Source organism: Suricata suricatta, chromosome 13 (assembly GCF_006229205.1).
Source record: "Suricata suricatta isolate VVHF042 chromosome 13, meerkat_22Aug2017_6uvM2_HiC, whole genome shotgun sequence".
In the NCBI taxonomy this organism is placed as follows: domain Eukaryota; kingdom Metazoa; phylum Chordata; class Mammalia; order Carnivora; family Herpestidae; genus Suricata; species Suricata suricatta.
The window spans coordinates 73851463-73874175 of NC_043712.1; the positions used below are offsets into that span (position 1 = coordinate 73851463).

At 41.0% G+C, this 22713-nt stretch overlaps 1 protein-coding gene and 1 pseudogene across 3 annotated transcripts in view; one reads left to right on the forward strand and one right to left on the reverse strand.

Annotated features, from left to right (window-relative positions):
- The window catches only part of PCSK5 (proprotein convertase subtilisin/kexin type 5), a 461176-nt gene that overhangs the window by 335044 nt on the left and 103419 nt on the right, over positions 1 to 22713 (reverse strand). The window lies entirely within an intron of this gene.
- On the forward strand, positions 1451 to 1933 carry LOC115276435 (annotated as a pseudogene).

Here is a 22713-nt window from a genome sequence, read left to right on the forward strand (position 1 = left end):
CTCCAAAAAAAAAAAAAAAAAAAAAAAAAACACATTAAAAAAACAAGAAAAAGAAAAAAGTGCATCTAGACATAGACCCTACACCCTTCACAAAAATTAACTCAAAAAGGATCAGAGACCTAAGCATAAAATGCAAAACTAAAATTCCTGGAAGATAACATAGGAAAAAAGCCAGATGACCTTGGGTATGACGGTGCTGTTTTAGATATAACACTAACGGCACGATCTGTGAAAGAAATAACTGAGGACATGAATTTCATCAAAATTAAAAACTTCCATTCTGTGAAAGACATTGTCAAGACAATGAGAAGACAAGCCACAGACTGAAAGAAACCATTTGCAAAAGACATCTAATAAAGAACACATCCGAAATATATGAAGAACTCAATCTCAACAATTAAAAAAAAAAAAAAAACCAACCTTATTAAAACTTGGCTGGAAACCTTAACAGACACTTCACCAAAGAAGAGATACAGAGGGCAAATAAGCATATGAAAAGATGTTTCATGTCATTTGTCAGCAGAAAACACATATGAAAATGAGATACAGCTATACAGCTATCAGGATGGCCAAAATTCAAAAGGCCGACACCACCAAACGCTGGTGAGGATGTGGAGCAACGGGAACTCTCATTCATGGGTGGTAGGAATGCAAAATGTGGCAGTGTGAAATAGTGTGGCAGTATATCACAAACAAAACATCTATACAGTAGTTATAATCCTTGGCATTTACCTAAAGAGTTGAAAACTTATGTCCACCACATACACACAAATGCACACAGATGCTTATTACATTGGCCTCACTCATAAATGCCAAAACTTAGAAGTCACCAAGATGGGTTTCAATAGGTTAGGAAATAAACAAACTGTGCTACATCCAGAAAATGGAACATTACTCAACATTAAAAAGAAATGAACTATCAAGCCATGAAAAGACATGGAGAAAACTTTAATGCACATCACTAAATGAAGGAAGCCAATCTGAAAAGGGTACATATTGGATGATTCCAACTATAGGACACTGAGAAAAAGGCCAAAGTATGTAGGCGGTGGAAAGATCAATGATTTCCAAGGACTGGGGATGGAAGGATGAATAGGGGGAACACAGAGAATCTGGGGGGCAGTGACAATACTCTGTGTGATACTCTAATGGTGGATACATGTCATTATACCTTGGTCCAGAACCACAGACTGCGTAAAACTAAGGGAGAACCCTAATGCAAACCACAGACTTGGGGTGATTGTGCATCAATGTTAAGCTCATAAACTGTAACACATGTACCACTCTGGAGGGAGACGGTGATGACACAGGCAGCTAAGCATGTACTAAGGCAGGAGGTATATGGGGAATCTATGCACCTTCCTCTGAAGTTGACCATGAAGCTAAAACAACTCTAAAAATATATATGTACCCTTTCCGATCCACCATCTGTGGTGGAACCGCTGCCAAGATGCAGATTTTCGTGAAAACTCTTATGGGGGAGACCATCACTCTTGAGGTCAAATTCTCAGATAACAATAGAAAATGTGAAGGCCAAGATTCAAGATAAGGAAGGCATTTCTCCTGATCAGCAGAGATTGATCTTTGCTGGCAAGCAACTGGAAAATGGACGTACTTTGTCTGACTACAACATTCAAAAGGAGTCTACTCTTCATCTTGTGTTGAGACCTCGTGGTGGTGCTAAGGAAAGGAAGAAGAAGTCTTACACCACTCCCAAGAAGAATAAGCATAAAAGAAGGTTAAACTGGTGGTCCTGAAATACTATAAGGTTGATGAGAATGGCAAAATTAGTTGCCTTCGTCAGGAGTGCCCTTCGGATGAATGTGGTGCTGGAGTTTTTACGGCTGGCCACTTTGACAGACATTACTGTGGCAAATGTTGTCTGACCTACTGCTTCAACAAACGCGAAGACAAGTAGTTATATATGGGTTAATAAAAGACATAAACTAAAATAAAAATAAAAATAATAAAAATAAAAATAAAAATATATATGTATATACAGTCTCAGGGGGAAAAAAAAAAAAGGAGGAATTGAGGCAGAAGAGCCAAAGGCGGCCCATCCATGTAGTTCAACGGACAACCTTTCTCCCACTTGTTAACTATGTGATCCTCTTTGATTCTTTCCTAACTGGACACAGCTTGAATTAAAAAACTCAGTCCTGGGATGCCTGGGTGACTCTGTCGGTTAAGCATCTGACTTCAGCTCAGGTCACGTTCTCATGGTTTGTGAGTTTGAGTCCCATATTGGGCTTGCTGCTGTCAGTGCAGGGCCTGCTTCAGATCCTTAGCGCTCCCCCCCCCCCCGCCCCTCCGCCCGATTACGGCATCTCAAAAATGAATGAACATAAAGAAAAAAACTTTCAATCCTAAAAATATTTAACAAAGCAAAACCAACGAGCCAATAAACCAACCTCTTCTTTATAGAACTTCTATGTGCCCTTAATGTTTAGAAAACTATCAGCTCTATCCCCTGGTGTTGTTGTTAAAGGGCAACCGCAATCTCTCAAACTTACTGGGCGTTTCTGGGAAATAAGACCAAACTTCACTTTACATGTAGAGCCCCTTGCAGTGCCTGGCTTCACACCATTATCAAATGCATCACATCTAAAAACAGTCAGGTTCTGGAAACCTGGGTCTGAAGCCTCTTCCATTCCACACTGCCTCCCATTTTCATAGAGCCTTGACGCTCGGCCTGTTGGCTCTGCTCTGCTCATTTTACCTTTCTAACCCATCTGATGCTTCTAATCTATCCCCCGTCATTTATAAAAAATGTTTTGATCACGCTCTTACTATATTCTGGTCACTCTACTGCCTCAGACACCCTCAAGTCCTTCAAGTCTTGTCTGTATGACAGACCAGATGTTTCACAAAAACACCTGCTGAGCATTCTATCGGGGGCTGCCAGGGGAGAGCGGGAACAAGGAACGCAGTCAGGGGGAAGGCAGGAAAGGCTGAGTGCACTTCCTAGAGAAAATGACAGTTAATCTGAGCTCCCAAATAGGAGCTGAGTAGCCAGAGGGCAGGCAAGGGATGGAGAGGATGTATTTCTTTAAGGTAAGGGTACAGAATAACCAAAGAGAGACGGGAGTGGCAAAAGAACAGAAAGAAATTCAGGACCGCTGGAGGATACAGATGGGAAGCGGTGGGTGAGAAAACAAGTGGAAAGAGACAAGACTGCAGAGGTTCGCTGGGGCCGGCCTGTGACTGTTCTTAGAAGCCATGCTTACTTGGCTTTTTTTACCTGAGTTCTTTCATAATTCCTCTTTTTAATTTTTCTGTGTTTATTATTTATTTTTGAGAGAAAGAGAGTGAGTGAGCAGGGGAGGGTCAGAGAGAGAGGGAGATACAGAATCTGAAGAGAGGCTCCAGGCTCTGAGCCAGCTGTCAGCACAGAGCCTGATGCAGGGCTCGAACCCACAAACCGCGAGACCATGACATGAGCCAGAGTCAGACGCTTGACTGACTGAGCCACCCAGGCACCCTGAGTTCTTTCATAATTCAATGTAAAATCATTGAAGGGTTTTAAGATAGGCTTTAACATGGTTTGGATGTCTAAAATGCATCTGAAACTTAATTCCAAAGGATTTCCTAAGAAAAACACTTGATTTCTTTCTCCCTGTGACTCCTACAGCAGGGCCTTTGAAAGCACTCTTTAACCTGACCTATTCTCACCACCTTCAGGGCTACACACAGATTCAAACTATTTTCATCTCATACCCCTCTACCATCTACTCTCTGTGGCAGTAAAGTGATCATTGTCATCTGTGTCAGATTTATTCTCAATAAACATTCTCAATGATTCTTGAGTTCCGATGACTTTCCCTCACATTTTCATTAATTACCAAGTCCATTCCATGGCCTAATGTGCATCCATCCCCCTGACCTCTTGCTCAATCCGTTCCACTCCCCCACCCTTTTCCATCCCAACCCCACTCCTACCCCAAGGCTTTGATACTTGATGTTTTGCTACACTTCCTCACATACTCACAGGGTTCCTCACCTGACATTCACCTATCCCTTCCGGAGAGAGGCTTTCCCTCATCAGTCTACCTGAAATGGCATTCTAGGTCACTCTCTACCCTCGGCGCTCATTTCACTCTTCATAGCACTCATAACTACTACATTGTATATCCACTTGTCTCTTTATCATACGTCTCTCACATTGGATGATAAGCTCCGTGAAGGCAGTCACCTTGCCTTAGTGATTTCTGTCTCCACAGAGTCTAACACAGAGAAGTTCAATAATTGTATGCCAACTGAATGAACATTTAGTTTTAAAAAGTCACCGTGGAATCTATAGAATATAAAGAAGGGGACTCCTGGGTGGCTCGGTTGGCAAAGCATACGACTCGATCTCAGTTCAGGTCTTGATTTCATCGTTCAAGACCTGCATTGGGCTCCACATGGGCATGAAGTCAACTTAAGAAAACCAACCCACTAACCAATCAAAAAAACGTGAAGAAGAACATGGTGACCAATTAATTGGGAGGCAGCTCTAGTGACTGAGAGATGACAGTGGTCTAGATTAGCGAGATTAAGAGAATTTACAGAATGTGATACACAGCAGGTATTGTAAATATTTGCTGTCAGTAATGATGAGTGACCACGGGGAGGGACAGAAGACTCCAGAATCCTCAGATATTTGGTTTGGACTACATAGCAAGTGGTAGGATCATATGCTGAAAAAAGAAGCATAGGGAGAAGTTTGGTTAGAGAATGGAAACATGAACTTCAGTTTTAAAAATATAGAACGTCGAGGGGCACCTGCGTGGCTCAGTCAATTAAGCAACTGACTTCGGCTCAGGTCATGATCTCACGGTTCGTGAGTCTGGGCCCCCACATCTGGCTCTGTGCTGACAGCTCAGAGCCTGGAACCTGCTTCAGATTCTGTGTGTGTCTGTCTCTCTTACCCTCCCTTGCTTGCACTCTGTCTCTCATTCTCTCAAAATAAACAAACATTTAAAAAATGTATCAATTTCACTATGATATGTCATGCTGGGGGGGGAGGGAGAGAGGGGGTGATGGTCATGGTGGGGGGCACTTGTGGGGAGAAGCACTTGGTATTATATGGAAACCAATTTGACAATAAACTATTTAAGAAATGTATCAAAATATGTAAAGTAGAGTGATCTTCATAAAGAAGAAGCCTGTAGTAACCACCTATATGGGTTCTTCCTGCTCAAATCCACCACTGAATTCATTCTTCCTGGTGTTGGCATCATGCTATTCCCCATTTCAAATCTTCTTCGTGTCTGCAAAGCAGTTACATCTTCGCCCTTTGAGTCCTCCATCTTCTGGCAATGAGCAGATGCTGTCATCTGGTTCCATTTGTTGCCTCAGAGTTAAAAAAAAAAAAAAAAAAAAGGCCTCGGGGCAGCATATAGTGTGTAAATGTGATGGTCTTAGCAAAATCTGGAGTCATTACCAGAAGCAAAAATGGACAATTGTCCACTGCTACCTACACCGATGGCACTCAGAATGTGTTCCATCAAGTTATGAGGTTATTTCTCCCCTCTTTGGTTCCAGGTCAGCCTGGTGACTAACTTTGGCCCCAAGAACGTAATAAAAGTGACAGTGCTCCAGTTCTATCCCTTCCACATCCTTTCTCTTGTAATCCTTCCTGGTGGCCCTGTAAACAAGCCACGGTAGGCTGCTAAAAGACGAGGGACCACATGAACAGATAAAAAGCTCTCCCGGTTAAAAGCCCAGTAGATTATCAGCCCCAGGCTGACCCAGAATGGCTCACAGATGCGTTAGTGATGCCACATGAAATCCGAGAAAACCTCAGCAAGAGCTCAGCCCAAGCAGAGGACGTGTAGAATCATAAATCTAATAAAGAGCTATTTTTTTAAACCACAAAGTTTTTGAGCGTGGTTTTTATACAGCAAAAGCCAATGAACATATGAGGTTATTATTAGCCTGATGGAAGAAGGCCAAATAGAAAGGTAGGAGGAAATCAGAGCATTAGATTGGCAAAACTTATCTGGATGAGAAGGGCTGGCTGGATAATTGGGGAGGAACAGCAGTGAGGGTACCTAAATGTATCAATTCTTTTTTTCTTTTTTTTTTTAAGTAGGCTCCATGCCCGATGTGGGTCTTGAACTCACAACCCTGAGATCAAGACTCACGTGCTCTACACACTGAGCCAGGCAAGCGCCCCTTAAACCAAATCCTAAGACGGCTGTGCATTCATTCAACCCTTCTCTTCACGGAAAGCCCAGCCTTTCTCTGCTCACCCCCATTCAGCGTCCACACCAGCAATCTCTGATTACATATGGGTTTCCTCTTTGCAGCGAAATGAAAAGCAACTTGATGCAATGGAATCTGTATTACAGATCTTTAAAACCTCTAGAGTTCACAGTAAAAATACTCAATAATTCGCAAATTGATATTTAAGAAAGACGGCAGGAGCAAACATGCAGAAGATAATGGACATAGTCAAGACATGTTATGCAGGGAGCAGGTCACAGAAAAGGTTCAAGTAAGATCTAGAAACCTTTGTCTTCCAGACATTGGCTCACCCTGGGGCACACCTGCTTATTCAACTTTGCCAACGAAAAGATTCAAGAAATCACATAGGAAATGTGCAGAGACTGAAGGCTTCACAAGGAATTACATAAGAAGCCCAGATACTCATTTGGGGATGCCGATTATGCTAATGTACCATTAATGATGTTCAGTCGTCCTGGCAGAACTCGTAAGAGGCACAACCCAGTGACAGACAAGCGATTATCCCCTTACAGGTCTGGCAGGAAGCCTCTCCTGGCTGGAGAGAAGCATGGGGCGCAGGTCTGTTTCCTTTGCAACAACTCATGGCACAATGGAAGTAAACACTTCCAGACTCTCCTCCGGTTTGCAGTCAATGGCACAACTTGCATATTGTCTTTCCTTCTAGTCACGCTGTACACCCTCCCATGAGTTGAGGAGAAACTCAGTTTTACCAAGTGACTTTCTTCCCGGCTGACTATGAATCAAGAACCAAGAATTCCTCATCTACGCTCTGCCCAAGCTGTGCCATTAATAAATTAGTAAATTGTGTTTACTTAAGGATGATCTCAATTAGAATGCTTTTCCGAAGTGCCTATAAAGCCAATAAACAATTCCTATGTTGGAGCTCATGAGAATGAATTTTAAAAGCAATTGAGTTGCATTATTTAATAATTATGCAAACATTAATAAGGAGTCAGCCTCATTCTTTTTGAAAATGTAACTTCTTTGTTTACATTGTGTATAAAATTCTGTTTGTATAGAACTCTTCAACCTCTTGGTCTCTATGCATAAATCTGGTTCAGAAACTCCTGTCTATGTTTCTTCCCAAGATCTCAACAAGAAGAGCTAAAACATTGTAGGACTTCTCCCACTCTTTCAAAATGAGTAGGATGTAGTATGGTTTGGATAAGCATAGCCAACTGGCTTCAGAACTCAACTGCCCTGCTAATTTTATCTTTTCAAAATCACAAAAGAAATTTTGAGGCAAAATAGAAAACAATTATTTCTAATATTGGAGACATTTATGGTCAGGAAGGAAGAATTTGATTATCATTTGAAGATATTTAAATATAGTCTTACTGCCTTATTAACAGGACATGTTTTTTCACTATCTCATTTAATGGAGGCCAATATTCTTATAGAAAATAATGGTAGGAGGTCCCGGGTGGCTTAGTAGGATAAGTGTCTGACTTTGGCTCAGGTCACGATCTCATGGATCCTGAGTTCGAGTTCCACATTGGGCTCTATGCTGACAGCTCAGAGCCTGGAGCCTGCTTCAGACAGATTGTCTCCACCTCTCTCTCTACCCCTTCCCCACTCATGTTCTGTCTCGGTCTCTCAAAAATAAATAAAAACATTAAAAAATTTTAAAAAAAGAATGGTAGAGGCAGCTATTTTTCAGGTGAGGAAAAAAATTCCATTATCAGTTGAAAAAAAATAATAAAGAACGGGGATAAACTTCTACAAGATCTTCCTAAGCCCTCAGTCATTCTCCAGTCAGGTTTGACCACATAATCAGATTCTTTTAAATAGACGTGTGGATGGATGAATGGATGGACAGAGGACAGACAGACAAGGAAACAAACAGACAATACACGTAGGTACCTTTCCAAGTCCTACCACATTTTGGATTTTGTAAAATGTTCACTGAAGGATCCCACTTCCAGGACTCTGCACAACTTCTGAATAGTAAAAGCAACTTCAATCTCCCTAAATCAGCTCCATAGAGTCCCAGAGAATCAATACTCCTAAAGGATTTTTTCAATCAAGATCAAATCACAAAAATTATTCATAAGTAGAAGAGGATGCACAAGAATGGAAGAGGAAGAAAGAATTAAGTCCACATAACAGCGAATCCAAGAACGTCCAAGTGATGTCTGACATTATTGCCTAAACTCCTCCCCTTCCAGAATAAGAATCACTTGAACTTTCCTAATAAAATACAAGCTTGGGGCGCCTGGGTGGCTCTGTCGGTTAAGCGTCCGACTTCAGCTCAGGTCATGATCTCACAGTTTGTGGGTTCGAGCCCCGAGTCAGGCTCTGTGCTGACAGCTTGGAGCCTAGAGCCTACTTCGGATTCTGTGTCTCCCTCTCTCTTCTGACCCTCCCCTGATCACACTGTCTCTGTCTCTCAAAAATTAATAAAATGTTAAAATTTTTTTTTTCAAATATAAGCTTAACTTGCTAAAATTTAACATACAGAGCAGCAGCAGTTCAGTCTTCTTTTCTTACTGTTTATTTTTTAAAGAGAAGGAGAGAGGAAGGGAGGGAGGGGCAGAAAGAGAGAGGGGGTGGACAGAGGATCCGAAGCAGGTTCTGAGCTGAGAGCACAGAACCCAGTGGGGGCTCAAACTCATGAACCATGAGATTATGACCTGGGCTGAAATTGAACGCGTAACTAATTGAGCCACCCAGGTGCCCCAAAAGTTCGGTCTTAAGCATTAAAAGTGGTTCATTCCCCTCATTGTCTCAAGAAAAGGCACTAAAGTAGTTATCATCGGAGGACAAATAAGACTAGTCAGTCTGTTAGAACTCTGCATAAAATTTAATGGGATATGGAATTTCAAACGGCCTTTTTGGATTTTAACCTCCGTATCTCTCCAGATGTGAGATTATTGACTCAATTTTCTGAACATTCTGAAGGCTCTGAAGGATTTTCCCCACACCCTCTAATAAGTCATTACCTCAAAGACCTAAACTTCCACAAGAAACCTATAGTAATTGTGGTCTAGCAGCTCCCAAAAGAAGGAATAATATCAGTGTGTCAAATTCTTATTCTTTTTTTAAAATATTTATTTATTTTTGAGAGACAGAGACAGAGTGTAAATGGGGGAGAGGCAGAGAGAGAGGGAGACACAGAATCCAAAACAGGCTCCAGGCTCTGAGCTGGCAGCACAGAGCCCTACACAGGGCTTGAACCCATGAACCGTGAGACCATGACCTGGGCCATGCTAGGTCAGAAAGCCATTGCTTTCTGAATTAGATCAGTCTCACCTTTCTCTATCAGTTTACATAAGCCTGAGCCACCCAGGCGCCCCGCAAATTCTTATTCTTAAAAATCAAGCAATCCTATCAAGAGAGAGAGGGCGTTATGACCACATGGTCCTACCTAGCTGCATTTGCACACAAAATCAGAATTCCCCTTTGCCTTCCTGCCAACACAACAGCCCAGGTTGACACCTATACATCTTTTCTTTTTCCTAGGAATGTGACTCCCCCAAGTATAATCCAGTCTGTGTTTTTACAGAACCAAAGAATAGGCTTGGTATATACCATGGAACCAAAAAAGTGTGCTGCTGAGAAAAAGAGAAAATTCCTTAGTATCACTAAATGCCGTTTGTATGGTCAACTAGTCCTTTTTCCTCCTACAGTGTAAAACAACTACCCCCAAACCACATAGCTGAAAACAAGGACGACTGTGGCTTCCAGGGCTGTGGTTTGATGAGGGTCAGCCTGCTGGGTTTCACTGGGGTCTCCCATTCATTTGCAGGCAGACGTCTTTGGGGCTGGAGGCCCCTGAAGTTTCATCGGACGTAGAAATTAAAGATGGCGTCTTCATTTACATGAACAGCGCAGAATTTTCAACCTTATGCGTAAGATTTAGCTATTAAGGTATATGTGTCCCAATTGAGATATCTGTAAAGCCTTCTGAAGGACAGATCTCTGTACAGGAAGATGCTATCCCATATAGCTAGAGTAATGGCAGTTACATTGTACCATTTCTCTACAGCTGTTAACTGTCACAACATTTCGTTCCTTCACTTATGTTTTCTTTGTTGGTCTTTACCTTCCCAACCAATACTCATTAAATGTTTTCTAGAGGCTGGGTCTACATCGGGGAATGAGAAAACGGAGTCTGGTCTTCACTAAATTTAAGTTGGAGGAGACAGATAATATATAAATAGACAAATGAGACCAACAATATAATCAGAGATTACAGTAATAGTTACAGAGGAAATAAAAAAAAGAGTTTTGGGATAACATCGAGGGCAATGGGTTATTAAATTTATACCTTGAGTTCTTTTACAGTTTGGTGATTCTTGAGCTTACCTTTATTCAATGAACACAGAAACTTCAGTTTGAAAAGAGATATTTATAAGGATCAGAAAATGAACGCCAGCCTTAGAAGCGTAAGCTAGAGCAAAATTGCGGTTCTGCATCTATTGCCATTTAAAATTTAAAAGAAAACAAAGACAAAACAAAAACCATCTCATGTTTCAAATACAAGTTTAAAAACAAAAAATTGCCAATGATAAAAAACCCACAGCCATGAAGCGTGTGCCATGTTCCGTTCCCATGACGGAGCCACAGAAAAATAAATCTAGTTTTACTGCAAAGCAAAAAGGAGCTCACCTTTGACAATCAACAAAATCAATTCCAAAAGCTACTGCAAAGCCCACGTTAATACTGTTCCTTCTACACTGAGTAAAAAATAATTGCGTGAATCTGCCCGATATCTTTGCTTTCAATGTCCACTTAAGGATGTCAACTAGCGTAACATCAACAAAGTTGCCTGAAAGGACAATAAAATGTTTTGCTTGGACGGGCCAAGAAAGACATCTACTGCTTCTTCTACTGTGGCAAGGAGAAGATGCTTCAGGAAAGATGAAGGATTCCATAATATATTTGATTAGCTATTCAATAAAGGAACCCACAGAAAAGATTGCTTCTTCGACCTGGTGAGATTCTCTCTAGACCCTGAAATATAATGAGCAAGAAAACAAGGTCATTTTTATCCTATGCTAGCAAGTACGTGTTATTGCAAATGTTTTTCTTACTAATAAAAAATGTCAAATCCTTTCAAGAACCTAACCAAGCAACTTGCTTTAATAGCATCCTATGGAATTTCTTTGGTTGGAGAAAAATATGTCTTCATTTTTTAGGAATGAGCCTTGAACCTTCTCTATAGTGACTCTTATAAGGCATATTCAGGGTCAACTGCAACACTGCAGGTTTACTTTATAGGTTACTTTTTCCTGCCATTTACTAGTCAAACAAATGATTATTCAGATATATTCAGCACTGGTGTTTGCACTTTCCACAAACACACGCACCAGGACCACACTCCGGATCTCAGAACATAGTTTTCCAAGCATCTGTTGTAATTTCTACCCATATCCAATTAAGCTCTTCATGGGGAGTAAATATAAATACTTTACAATCAATCATGGTCCAAAACATCCCAATGTCTAACAGTGGTATGTTTCTACCTTTGATTTAGGGGAGACACTGCCAGCTCAAGAAGGCGGGGAAACATGTTCAGTTGGAACTGACGAGATTCAAACAGCTGCTCAGGTGACATGATGGAAAAGCCATGGTGGGAAGGAGAAAAGGTGAACAAAGAAGTGACAGGTCACTGTTCCCAAAAGCCTGTAACTCGAACAAACAAATAAACCTTCCTGTAAAAAGATGGGTTGAACCTATAAAATTCCTAATGAGAATAAGTTTGTATTAGCATGGAATGTTTCCAGCTACAAGGAAAAGAAAACCTAGTGAATCATAGTCAGAAAGTTATTTAATCATTCCTCAAGAAATCAGGAACTAGAAGATTCCAAGTGTGCTGTTGCAGCTTGATGGTATCATTAAGGGACCAGGCTCTTGGTGACTGCTCAGCCACCAAACCTAGTTGGACCTCTGTACCCTGAAAGTGCCTCCTGGTTGCAAGGTAACTGTTGGCAGCTTCACACGCCATATCCCTCCCCCAGTATCCCATTCCAGAAGCAAGGAGAAGGCACAAAAAGCTTTTCATCACAAGAGAAAGAAGTCCCTCAGTATCAGACCCATCCTTTCACCCATTCCTACTTGACATACATATACATACATACACTAAAATGGAATTATCGAAATTATTATTTGTCAAATTGAACTGGGCTTCCTGTACTTGTATTCGCTAAATCTGGCAACCTTTGGTACCACAAGCCTAACAGAAGGTAACTGTGGAATGATAATTTGTCTATTATTGATGGTGAGGTCTCCTACTTGAACCAACTGTATCTGCGTTGCCTGGAGAAGAAATGAGATTGCTATAGTAGGGATGCAAAGAGAAGGAAACATGCAATGTTCCATTTTCTTTGCATCCAAAATAGGCTCTGGAGAATCTACTCCCGGCTTCGATAGGATAATGAAAACCATCTAGGTTTGTAATCTCTCCAGCCTCCTTCAGAAAACACACGGAGAAATTATTAAAATCTTGGTAATACAGGGGCTCCTGGGTGGCTTAGTCGGTTGAGCATCTGACTTCGACTCAGGTCATGATCTCACAGTTCGTGGGTTTGAGCCCCGCGTCGGGCTCTGTGCTGAGAGCTCAGAGCCTGGAGCCTGCTTCAGATTCTGTGTCTCCCTCTCTCTTTGCCCCTCTCCGGCTCGTGCTCAGTCTCCTTCCCTCCCTCCCTCTCTCTCTCTCAAAAATAGATAAACATCAAAAAAAATTTTTTAAATAAAATCTTGATAATACAAATCTACATCACAACTGAGAGAAAAAGAATACAATGATCACCTCCTCCCCCCCTCCCCCCCAGTTATGCAGAAGTAGGAGGACAGTCAAATCCAACAGAACTGGCTTTGGAGATCACTCCAGGGCAGGTAGACAGCTAGAGACCAAGCGGGCAAGTAAAGAGAGGAAACAGAATCCCAGTGGTGGTAGAACATGGATATAATTACCACATAAAGAGAAAGCTCTATCTTCAGTAGAGAAATACTAAGAACAGATCTGAAACCTGCGTAGGGCTCAAAGTGCAAAGGATCAGCGACAGCACTCTTGGAAGCCATCTTCTGGGGGGGGGTAGGGGGGCAACTTGGAAGGGGCATTCTTTGAAGACTTGTTGGAGAAGGAGATAAGAAAAAGAGAAAAAGGAGAAGGAAGGAAGGGAGGGAGGAAGGGAGGAAGGAAAGAAAAAAAGGTCACAAAATCAGAAGACCAACTCTCTGCAAACACAGTGATGAAAGTGAAAAAACTGTACCCAACGGTCAGTGCACTGCTGAATGTGGAACTTAGCAAGTCATCCCAACACCCACCTCTGTCTACCCTTAACTGCTCCTAATGGTCTAAGAAAGTAAAACATTTCAAAACGAATGGAAACCAGTGGACAAATATCCATGCCGCGTTTCCACAAGAACAAAATAAAAGATGAATCAAAATACTCCAGGTTCCAGAAATCCTGCTCAAAAAGCTGCAACAGAACAAAACTGTAACCCTTGAACTCCAGTGAAAGACTCTAAAAGAGCCTGCAGAAATGAGAAAAGAGCTCAAATGAAAAATTTAAAAACATACATGGACAGGAAAAAAAACCCCAGGAATATGTGAAATTAGTGTTGACTAAAGCCCTGGAAATAAATCAAAGATAACACTATATTAAAAATAGTAATTAGGGGCACCTGGGAGGCTCAGTCAGTTAGGCCTCCAACTCTTGGTTTCCGCTCAGGTCGCGATCTCTGACCGTGCACGGACAGTGCCAAGCCTACATGGAATTCTCTCTCTGACCCTCGCTCTGCCCTTCCCCTGTTCACTGGGTCTCTCAAAAATAAATTAGCTTAAAATTTTGTTAAAAAAATAATAATTAAATTACAACATCTCTAGCAGAGAATTAATTCAACTGAAGCTATAATCAGGAGCATTGAGGAAAGTCATACATATAGGAAAATAACCAAACATAAAAATTTTAGGATAGTTTGCTCCAGCTTTGAGGAGAATGCTTGATTGGGACTGCACTGAACGTGTAGATTGCACTGGGTAATAAGGACATTTTAAACAATGTTTATTCTTCTGATCCATGAGCACTGCATGTTTTCCATTTCTTTGTGTCTTCAATTTCCTTCATACATTTTCTATAGTTTTCATCATACAGATCTTTTACATCTTTAGTTAGGTTTATTCATAGGTATTTTATGGCTTTTTTGTGCATTGTGAATGGAATCAGTTTCTTGATTTCTCTTTCTGTTGCTTCATTATTGGTGTATAAAAATGCAACCAATTTCTGCATGTTGATTTTGTACCCTGCAACTTTGCTGAATTCATGGATCAGTTATAGTAGGCTTCTGGTGGAGTCTGTGGGGATGAACACTGGGTGTCATATGGAAGCCAACTTAACCATAAACTACGTAAGAAAAAAAAACTAGGATTTTTATAATTAAAAAAAAAAAAGAAAAATAACAAAACAAAAAAACAAAGTAGAACTTAAAGGGATCCAAGGGCAAATAACTAAGATAATCGGCAAAGAAGATCCAATATACTTAGAACTGTAACTAATTATTAATAGTTCTCTAAAGGGAAAAAAAAATTCCCCTGTGCCTCTAGACCAAGACAGACAGATAGACACGGAGAGAGAAGAGTCACTAGCAAGGTTAAAAAAAAAAAATCATCAGTCAAGGTGCCCTTCAAGTATCAAGGCTACAGGAACTATTTTATACGGTTAAGAACTCAGGGAATACTACATTAATAAACCCTTTCTAGCTAGTACAGCGGATGTTGTGCATGCAATCAGCACCTGACTGGCAAAAGAACTGACAGTGAGCATGAACTATAACTGTAATCGGAGATTACGAGCAAAGGCAGGAAAAGGATAGAAGAAAAGTAAGTATATGTGTTCTGACAAAGCAGGAAAAATGACTTAAAATAGAAGATGAAGAAAGTAGAAATGGGAAGACAGAATAAACTAATGGATAGTTGGACAGGTAAGAGTTGAAGAATATCAGTTAAACCTGACAAACTAAATATAAGAGCCTAAGAGAGGAAAAAAGAGGAACTAAGAGCCTATAAATGTTATTTGTAATAATGACTAAAATGAAAATATAAACTTCCCAAAAGCCAAATGAAATTGTTTTATTTTATTAAGTTTATTTATTTGAGAGAGAGAGAGAGAGAGAATGTGTGTGTGTGCACGCACGTGGGGAGGGGCAGAGAGAGAGAGGGAGAGAGAGAATCCCAAGTCTGCTCCACACCACCAGATCAGAGCCCAATGTGGGGCTCGAACTCATGAACTGCAAGATCATAACCTGAGCTGAAGTCAGATGCTTAACCAACTCAGCCACCCAGGTGCCTCCCAACAAATTATTTTAAAAAAGCAAAATAAACCCCACAGAGAAACACAGTAAAAATAACACAATACAAATGATATACATACATATACTTATATATAAAAAATAAAATAGCATGATAGAGTTGAGGCTTTTTGGGCATTTTTATAAATGTCAATGAGCTTACAAGTCTCCACTAAAAGAAAATGTATTAAAATTGGTTCATAAAGCAGAATCTGACTCCTAGAACAGAGTATTCTCAATGTCCAAGAATAAAGGATGGGGGTAAAGAAAATGATCTGAAAGCAGGCGTTATAGTCCTAATATCAGATAACATGCACAGAAATACCATTTCCCACCTCTCAAACTAGCCCAAATTCACTACTGACAACACAGTAAGGAGAGGGGTCAGGTCTTCTTCAAAAGCACTGATGGAAATATAAATGATTCCAGCCCATGCTAGGGGGTTAGGCAAACTCTAACATTTGCTTCTGCCTTTTTAAAATTTTTTAAACATTTATTTATTTTTGAGAGACAGAGAGAGATAGATCATGAGCAGGGGAGGGTCTGAGACAGATGGACACACAAAATCAGAAGCAGGCTCCAGGCTCTGAGCTGTCAGCACAGAGCCCGATGCGGGGCTCGAACCCACGAACCGTGAGATCACGACCTGGGCCAAAGTCAGATGTTCAACTGCCTGAGCCACCCAGGTGTCCCTGCTTCTGCCTTTTGACTGAACAATCTCACAACTAGGAATTTCCTCTGGGCAGGGGGAAGAAGTTCTAACAACACAGAAATATATGCACAAAGTTATTAAGTATGGAGTTATTGGTAAAAATAAAATATTGCAAACACCCTAATTATATTCATCGATGTCTAGTTAAATAAATTATGGTAACTCTCCTTCCACACAGCTGTTAAAAAAAAAAGAAGAAGAAGAAGAAGAAGAAAGATCTCTATGAACTAATATGGAGTGACTTCCAGGGTATATTAAGTGATAAAAAACAAAAAGAAGAAAATTCATGGATAGTATCTTACACATTTTCTTTGAACCATATGTTTTACATATTCCAAAAGAAAATAAATTAACAAAATGAAATATACACAGATGGGTGTGGGTGCTCTTAAACTGAACCAAACAGAAACAAATTCACCTAACCAGATAGCGAATTAATGATATCATCATAGAGGGACAAAGTATTTTTTTTTCTGTATTTCTTAGTCTACTTTTCTTTTTTAAACAGTTTATTGTCAAATTGGTTTCCATAAAACACCCAGTGCTCTTCCCCACAAGTGCCCTCCTCCATCACCACCACGTCTTTTCCCCCCTTCCCCTTCCCCTTCAACCCTCAGTTCCTTTTCAGTATTCAACAGTCTCTCAAGTTTTGTGTCCCTCTCTCTCCCCAACTCTCTTTCCCTCTTCCCCTCCCCCTGGTCCTCCATTAGGTTTCTCCTGTTCTCCTGTTAGACCTATGACTGCAAACATATGGTACCTGTCCTTCTCTGCCTGACTTATTTCACTTAGCATGACACCCTCGAGGTCCATCCACTTTCCTACAAATGGCCAGATTTCATTCTTTCTCATTGCCATGTAGTACTCCATTGTGTATATATACCATATCTTCTTGATCCACTCATCAGGTGATGGACATTTAGGCTCTTTCCATGTTTTGGCTATTGTAGAAAGTGCCGCTACGAATATTGGGGTACATGTGCTCCTATGCGTCAGCACTTCTGTAACCCTTGAGTAAATCCCTAGCAGTGCTATTGCTGGGTCATTAGGGAGTTCTATGGATAGTTTTTTGAGGAACCTCCACACTGTTTTCCAGAGCAGCTGCACCAGTTTACATTCCCACCAACAGTGCAGGAAAAGAGGGAAAAAGTATTTGTTCAAGCAACTTTTGATTCAAGTAGCCTGACTGCATTGCCACAGGGGGATTTATTCTATGAACAAAAAGAAATCTTGAATTTTACTTAAGGCGGCTGTTGGCAGTGGTATCGGTAAAGTCACTCCAATACTATTTTGTGTCCAGTGGTAAGTTTATTGATATTGATAAAAACCATAATTCTCACTGTGGGAGGGAGGGGAGAGAAATATGAAATGGGTTAAGAAGCGGAAGAACTTGTACTCGTGGATCAAACTGGGGTAATACAATCAACTCGAGACACGTGATCCAGATCGCTGGGCTCGGTCACTGAAAGAGGACCTGGAATGAAGGACACTCTTACTACCAAAACCTTGACTTTAAAATGTCATGCCTCTCCGGGGCGCCTGGGTGACTCGGTCAGTTAAGCATCTGACTTCAGCTCGGTCATGATCTCATGGTTTGTGAGTTGAAGACCAGCATTGGGCTCTGTGCTGATGGCTCAGAGCCTGGAGCCTGCTTCAGAGTCTGTGTCTCCTCCCCTCCCCCTCCCTCTCCCTCACTCTGTCTGCTCTTCCCACTCCTGTGCTCACTCTATTTCTCAAAAATAAATTTTAAAAAATTACAAAAAATAATTCAAAATGGGCAATGGCCTCCCTCCTCACTGGGGAAAAGCTATCTCAGTGAAAAGGAGAGAGGACAGGAGAGGGGAAGGGAGGGGAGGAGACCTAAAAGAAAAAAAAGAAAAGAAAAATGACCTAGGACACTCTTACTACCAAAACCTTGACATTAAAATATCATTTCTCAGGGCACCTGGGTGGCTCTGGTGGTTGAGCATCCGACTGTTCACTTTGGCTCAGATCATGATCTCACAGTTCGTGAGTTTGAGTCCTGTCTTGGGTGCTACGCTGACAGCTGACAGTGTAGAGTCTGCTTGGGATTTTCTCTCTCTACTTCTCCCCCTCCCATGCTCGCTTGCTCACTCTCGGGCACTCTCTCAAAATAAATAAATAAACTTAAAAAATATGTCATTCCTCAACAGGAGAGCCCATCTATTTGGAGAAATGGCTATTTCTAGGTCTGAGGTCAAGAAACCCACTCACCAAACTCAGGACAAGTTAAGAACCAAACAGAAATAATGTCAGCAATGAACCTTTACATTTAAAAAGAATCTGTGAGCTCCTAAAAATATTAAAAAGGAAGCATAATGAAGGGATTACAAAATTAGAAAATCCTCATCTTAAAAGCACTGATCTAATGATCAACTTAGGGAGGAATCCTCAACAGACGCAAAAATCCTGAGGAGAAGCTGACAAGCAATAAAATTTTCCCCCTCGCAAGTCTCAAAATATTACCCTTCAAATTTGATGAATTAAAAAGACCAACATGAAACAGAAGTTGGTGTTTTGATTTTTTACTTTGCTTTTCTGTTTGGAGTGTCATTGCAACTACTGTATTGTAAGTGATGGAAAATGATTGCATATGATAAAAAAATATGAAACTTTATAAAGTAAAAAAAAAATTAAAAAATTAAAAAAAAAAGACAAAAAACACCTTTACAGTGGAGAAATCTAGCAGATCCCTCAACCAACCAAGTAAGTAAATTTAATACCCCCAAACGGGACATCTAGCCTTACAACATGACGTGCCAGAAATGGCATAGGCTCACCTGGGTTGTTTTTGTACCAACAATGTTTAATTCTTCCCACGGTCCTGAAAAACCAAAAACCATTAACCAAACCCAAAGTGTGATTTAATCCACAACCACTAACCCAGACTCATCAAAACCATCAACATGAAGGGCCACTCCTGAAGCCCAGTGAAGGTGAGGGAATCTTCTAGAGGAAGGGAAATAAAAGGGTGGAACCAACAATGGCAACATAAAATTCTGTGTTATGATCAAAAGGAATAGATTTACCAAAAAAAAAAAAAATTGTGGTCACTGGGGAGATCTGGAGATAGTCAGCTGAATAAGATCCCTTTCCTAGAATTGAGAATGACATTTGGGTTATATGGGAAAGTATTCTTAGCAGAGGCATCCTGACACATTAAGGGGTACGTTATTACAGCGTCTGCAACTTTCAAAATGCAGGAAAAGGTGTGTGTGCACGCCCATATGTGTCAAGTGAGAGAAAATATTAACTTCCGGTAAATCCGAGTGAATGAAACGTGTGTGTTCCTACGAGTCTTTCAACTTATCTGTGGACTTCAAATTTATCACGATGAACCACTGGGGAGAAAATACTACAGAAGTAATCCACAATTTTTTTTTAACGTATCAAACAGTTAAGTCCCAAAGGGCACAAATCAAAGAGCCCAGGCCATAGTGACAGACTTCGAGATGATCCAGAGAGAGGCAGCTGGCATCTGGTGGCACCAGGAGCCCAGAGGAAAGCCATGCCAGCGCCCCCCAGGCCTCCCACCGCCCTCAGTCGCTGGGCCCTCGCGGAGGCAGCTGTCCCTTCCTTAAAGCTGTTTGGTGAAGGCTTTGTTTACAACGGCTGGCATCACTTGCTCCTGGAACATGCCTGACAAGGGTGCCCACCCACGCCCCAAGATTTCTGCAAGGTGGGGAGACTTCCTTCCCAGAGCCTCAGGTTTCTGCTACTCAGTCTCTCCTCTCCTCCTAGATCATGTGCCCCAAAGGTGTCCGGCCAGGCAGACGAGGTTACTGGTCAGAGAACATGAACACAACAGGGAAGGAGGGGAAGACTCCCTAGAACTTCCCTCAGAATATCAGATCAAAAGTTCTTCTCGCCATCAGATCTGAACTAGGAGTTACTGACCGCTGTCCCGAAACCATGAACGGAAGGCTTGGTGGAGAAAGAAGCCAACAGTGGGGGAGATCAGCACTGCGCCGGGCAGCAGGAAGAGATGGGGTCCCAGAGAGCAGCAGAGGGCTGCCACGCTGCCATTTGTGAGCCGGTCAACTCCGTCTCTCCTATTACTTTTCCTTCCCCCAGTTTGGACCGACTTTTCAGATAACTTACAACTCAATCCCAAATGAAACATTTCATTAAAGACTTATTTTCTTGGCGCATCAGGGTAGGGTGTCAGTTGAGTGTCTGACTCTTGATCTCAGCTCAGGTCTTGATCTCAGGGTGAAGAGTTCAAGCCCCGCGTTGGCTCTGTGCTGGGCATGGAGCCTACTTTAAAAAATACACATATACATCTATTTTTTTCCCCTTGGACAAATAAATTAGAGAAACAACTATTTGTTTACATTTTCCCTCCCTTTGTTATCAATTCACAAAGCAGATTAGAACACTAAAGGCTGAGAAGTCCTGCAGTTAAGAATCATTTTAAGTTTGTTCAAACCAGTATGCCCCAAGCTACTTGACTTTGGAGCTATGTATCAGCAATCCTTAGAAGTAGTGAGCAATCAAAAACAACTTTTGTTAATGACTATGGTAATTATTCACTGGCCTGAAAAAGAAATCCTACCATGTACCATCACTTAATTTCCACATTAGAAATTTAAGGTCTGGGCAATCAAATGAAAGATTATAACTCAATATCAAAAAGCTTAAATACACTTGCAGGGTACTTGTGTGCATCCCTGTATACTGGTGTGTAGAAAGTTAGTGATTTCCCAACCTGCCCGTGACCTAGCTAGTGAGCAGAGCACACAAACTTTTCATATTTGTACCCCCAGCAGGATGAATTATGTCTGATCCATAGGAGGGACTCAATAAATGTTGAATGAATAAAATCATTGCCAATCTACTTTTTTCTGTGGGAATTATTTTGCTTGCTGCTTTCTTTCATTTTCCCTTCTGCTCCGCATTGAATTAATGCTTTTATTGAACAGTCCAGAGTCCCTCCTAGTTCTCAATCCTGAGAGGATAGAATTCATTCAATGCTCATTAGTGTCTACAACCAGTTTCAATGATTTGTTCATTGCACGTTCCCTTTTACACGTCCAGATTGAATCAGGCTTGATCATTACGGATCTCTTTAATCTTTCATTTCCTTGGACAAACTTCTAGAATTAGGAAGGTTTTCTAAGTCTTGTTTTACTTCATCTTTCAAACTAATAAAGAATGGCAAGTTTAAAACACTCTGTTTAAAGAAGGCACGTTTGGGGAAATAATTATATGTGATTGTGCATAGACCTGGTAAAGTTAATGTCATCCCTTCAAAACAGAATATTAATTCCCAGGCGTCAGGTTGCTGGAACAGATAATTTTGCCCCTCTCTATCTGTTGCCTGCACAAGCTAAAGAAACGCAAGTCTTTGTGATATTTTTCTATCCTTCCAATGACAGGGCAGAATATGAAATAAACTAAAACCTGTTCATAACAAAACACACTTATGATGGAAGAACAGATGTCATTTGGTTGGCGTCACTGAGAACAGCCTTCTCACCACGAGAAAAGATACAGATGTAAGACTGAGGGAGATAAACAACACCAGAACTGCTTTCAAACTGGACATTATCTGTATAAACTCATGGTATAGTTCCCATATAAAAAGGGCACATTTCTAACTCTCATCAACTAAAAAGACCTAAAGACTAGTCCAATAATAGTGAGAATCGCAGGGGCCGTCTCTAAAGATCAATTAAAAAAAAAAAAAGAAAAGGAGGAACAAGAGGTCTTTGGAGAAATGGCTTAATTCCGTGTCTGGAGCAAGAAATACCCAAGCAGAATGTGGAACAGCTGGTCATACTGCAAAAAAATAAAATAAAAAGCGTACTAGGGTCATGTCAAAAGGACCTCAGAGCCAACACGAATGGGCTCTGACTGACCAAAGATGGGGTACCTTGAGCAAATAACATCAATGAACTAAAACACATCAAATCTATGTAAACCCCTAATTTTGTAATGAAACTTAAAAGAAAAACCTCTCTGGTAGCTTTCAGTGAATGCTAGGAAAGTAACATTCTTTCTTCCAATTTGCTACTGTTTTCTTCTTCTGATAAAATGGAAGGATGGGAAGCAATGTACCTCGTGGTACCAAATAACTGATGACAAGTCCCTCTTTATGGAAGCATTCCAGCCAACGAATGAGGGCGGATTCACAGCAAGAGAAGATGACTATTTTGCAAACCCTTACCAATAACTAAAGGGCCTGCACAACGGGAACTGCTCATATCCCAAAGCAGACATGCTCTCCCTGATATCAGGAAGTTCACACCAAGCAGGTGATGAGCGGTCTCATCCTCACCCTCTCAGAAATGAATCTGAACTAGAATTGGATCGAGCTTTCACCTCCTACTACCTATCCATTTAGTGCTGATATTAGAGACAGAACATGATAAAGGACCCCATAAAAATGGAGTCAGCATCATCTTGACCACACAATGCTCTAAATAATCTAGACGCTTCAAGAAAGGGGAAGGGGC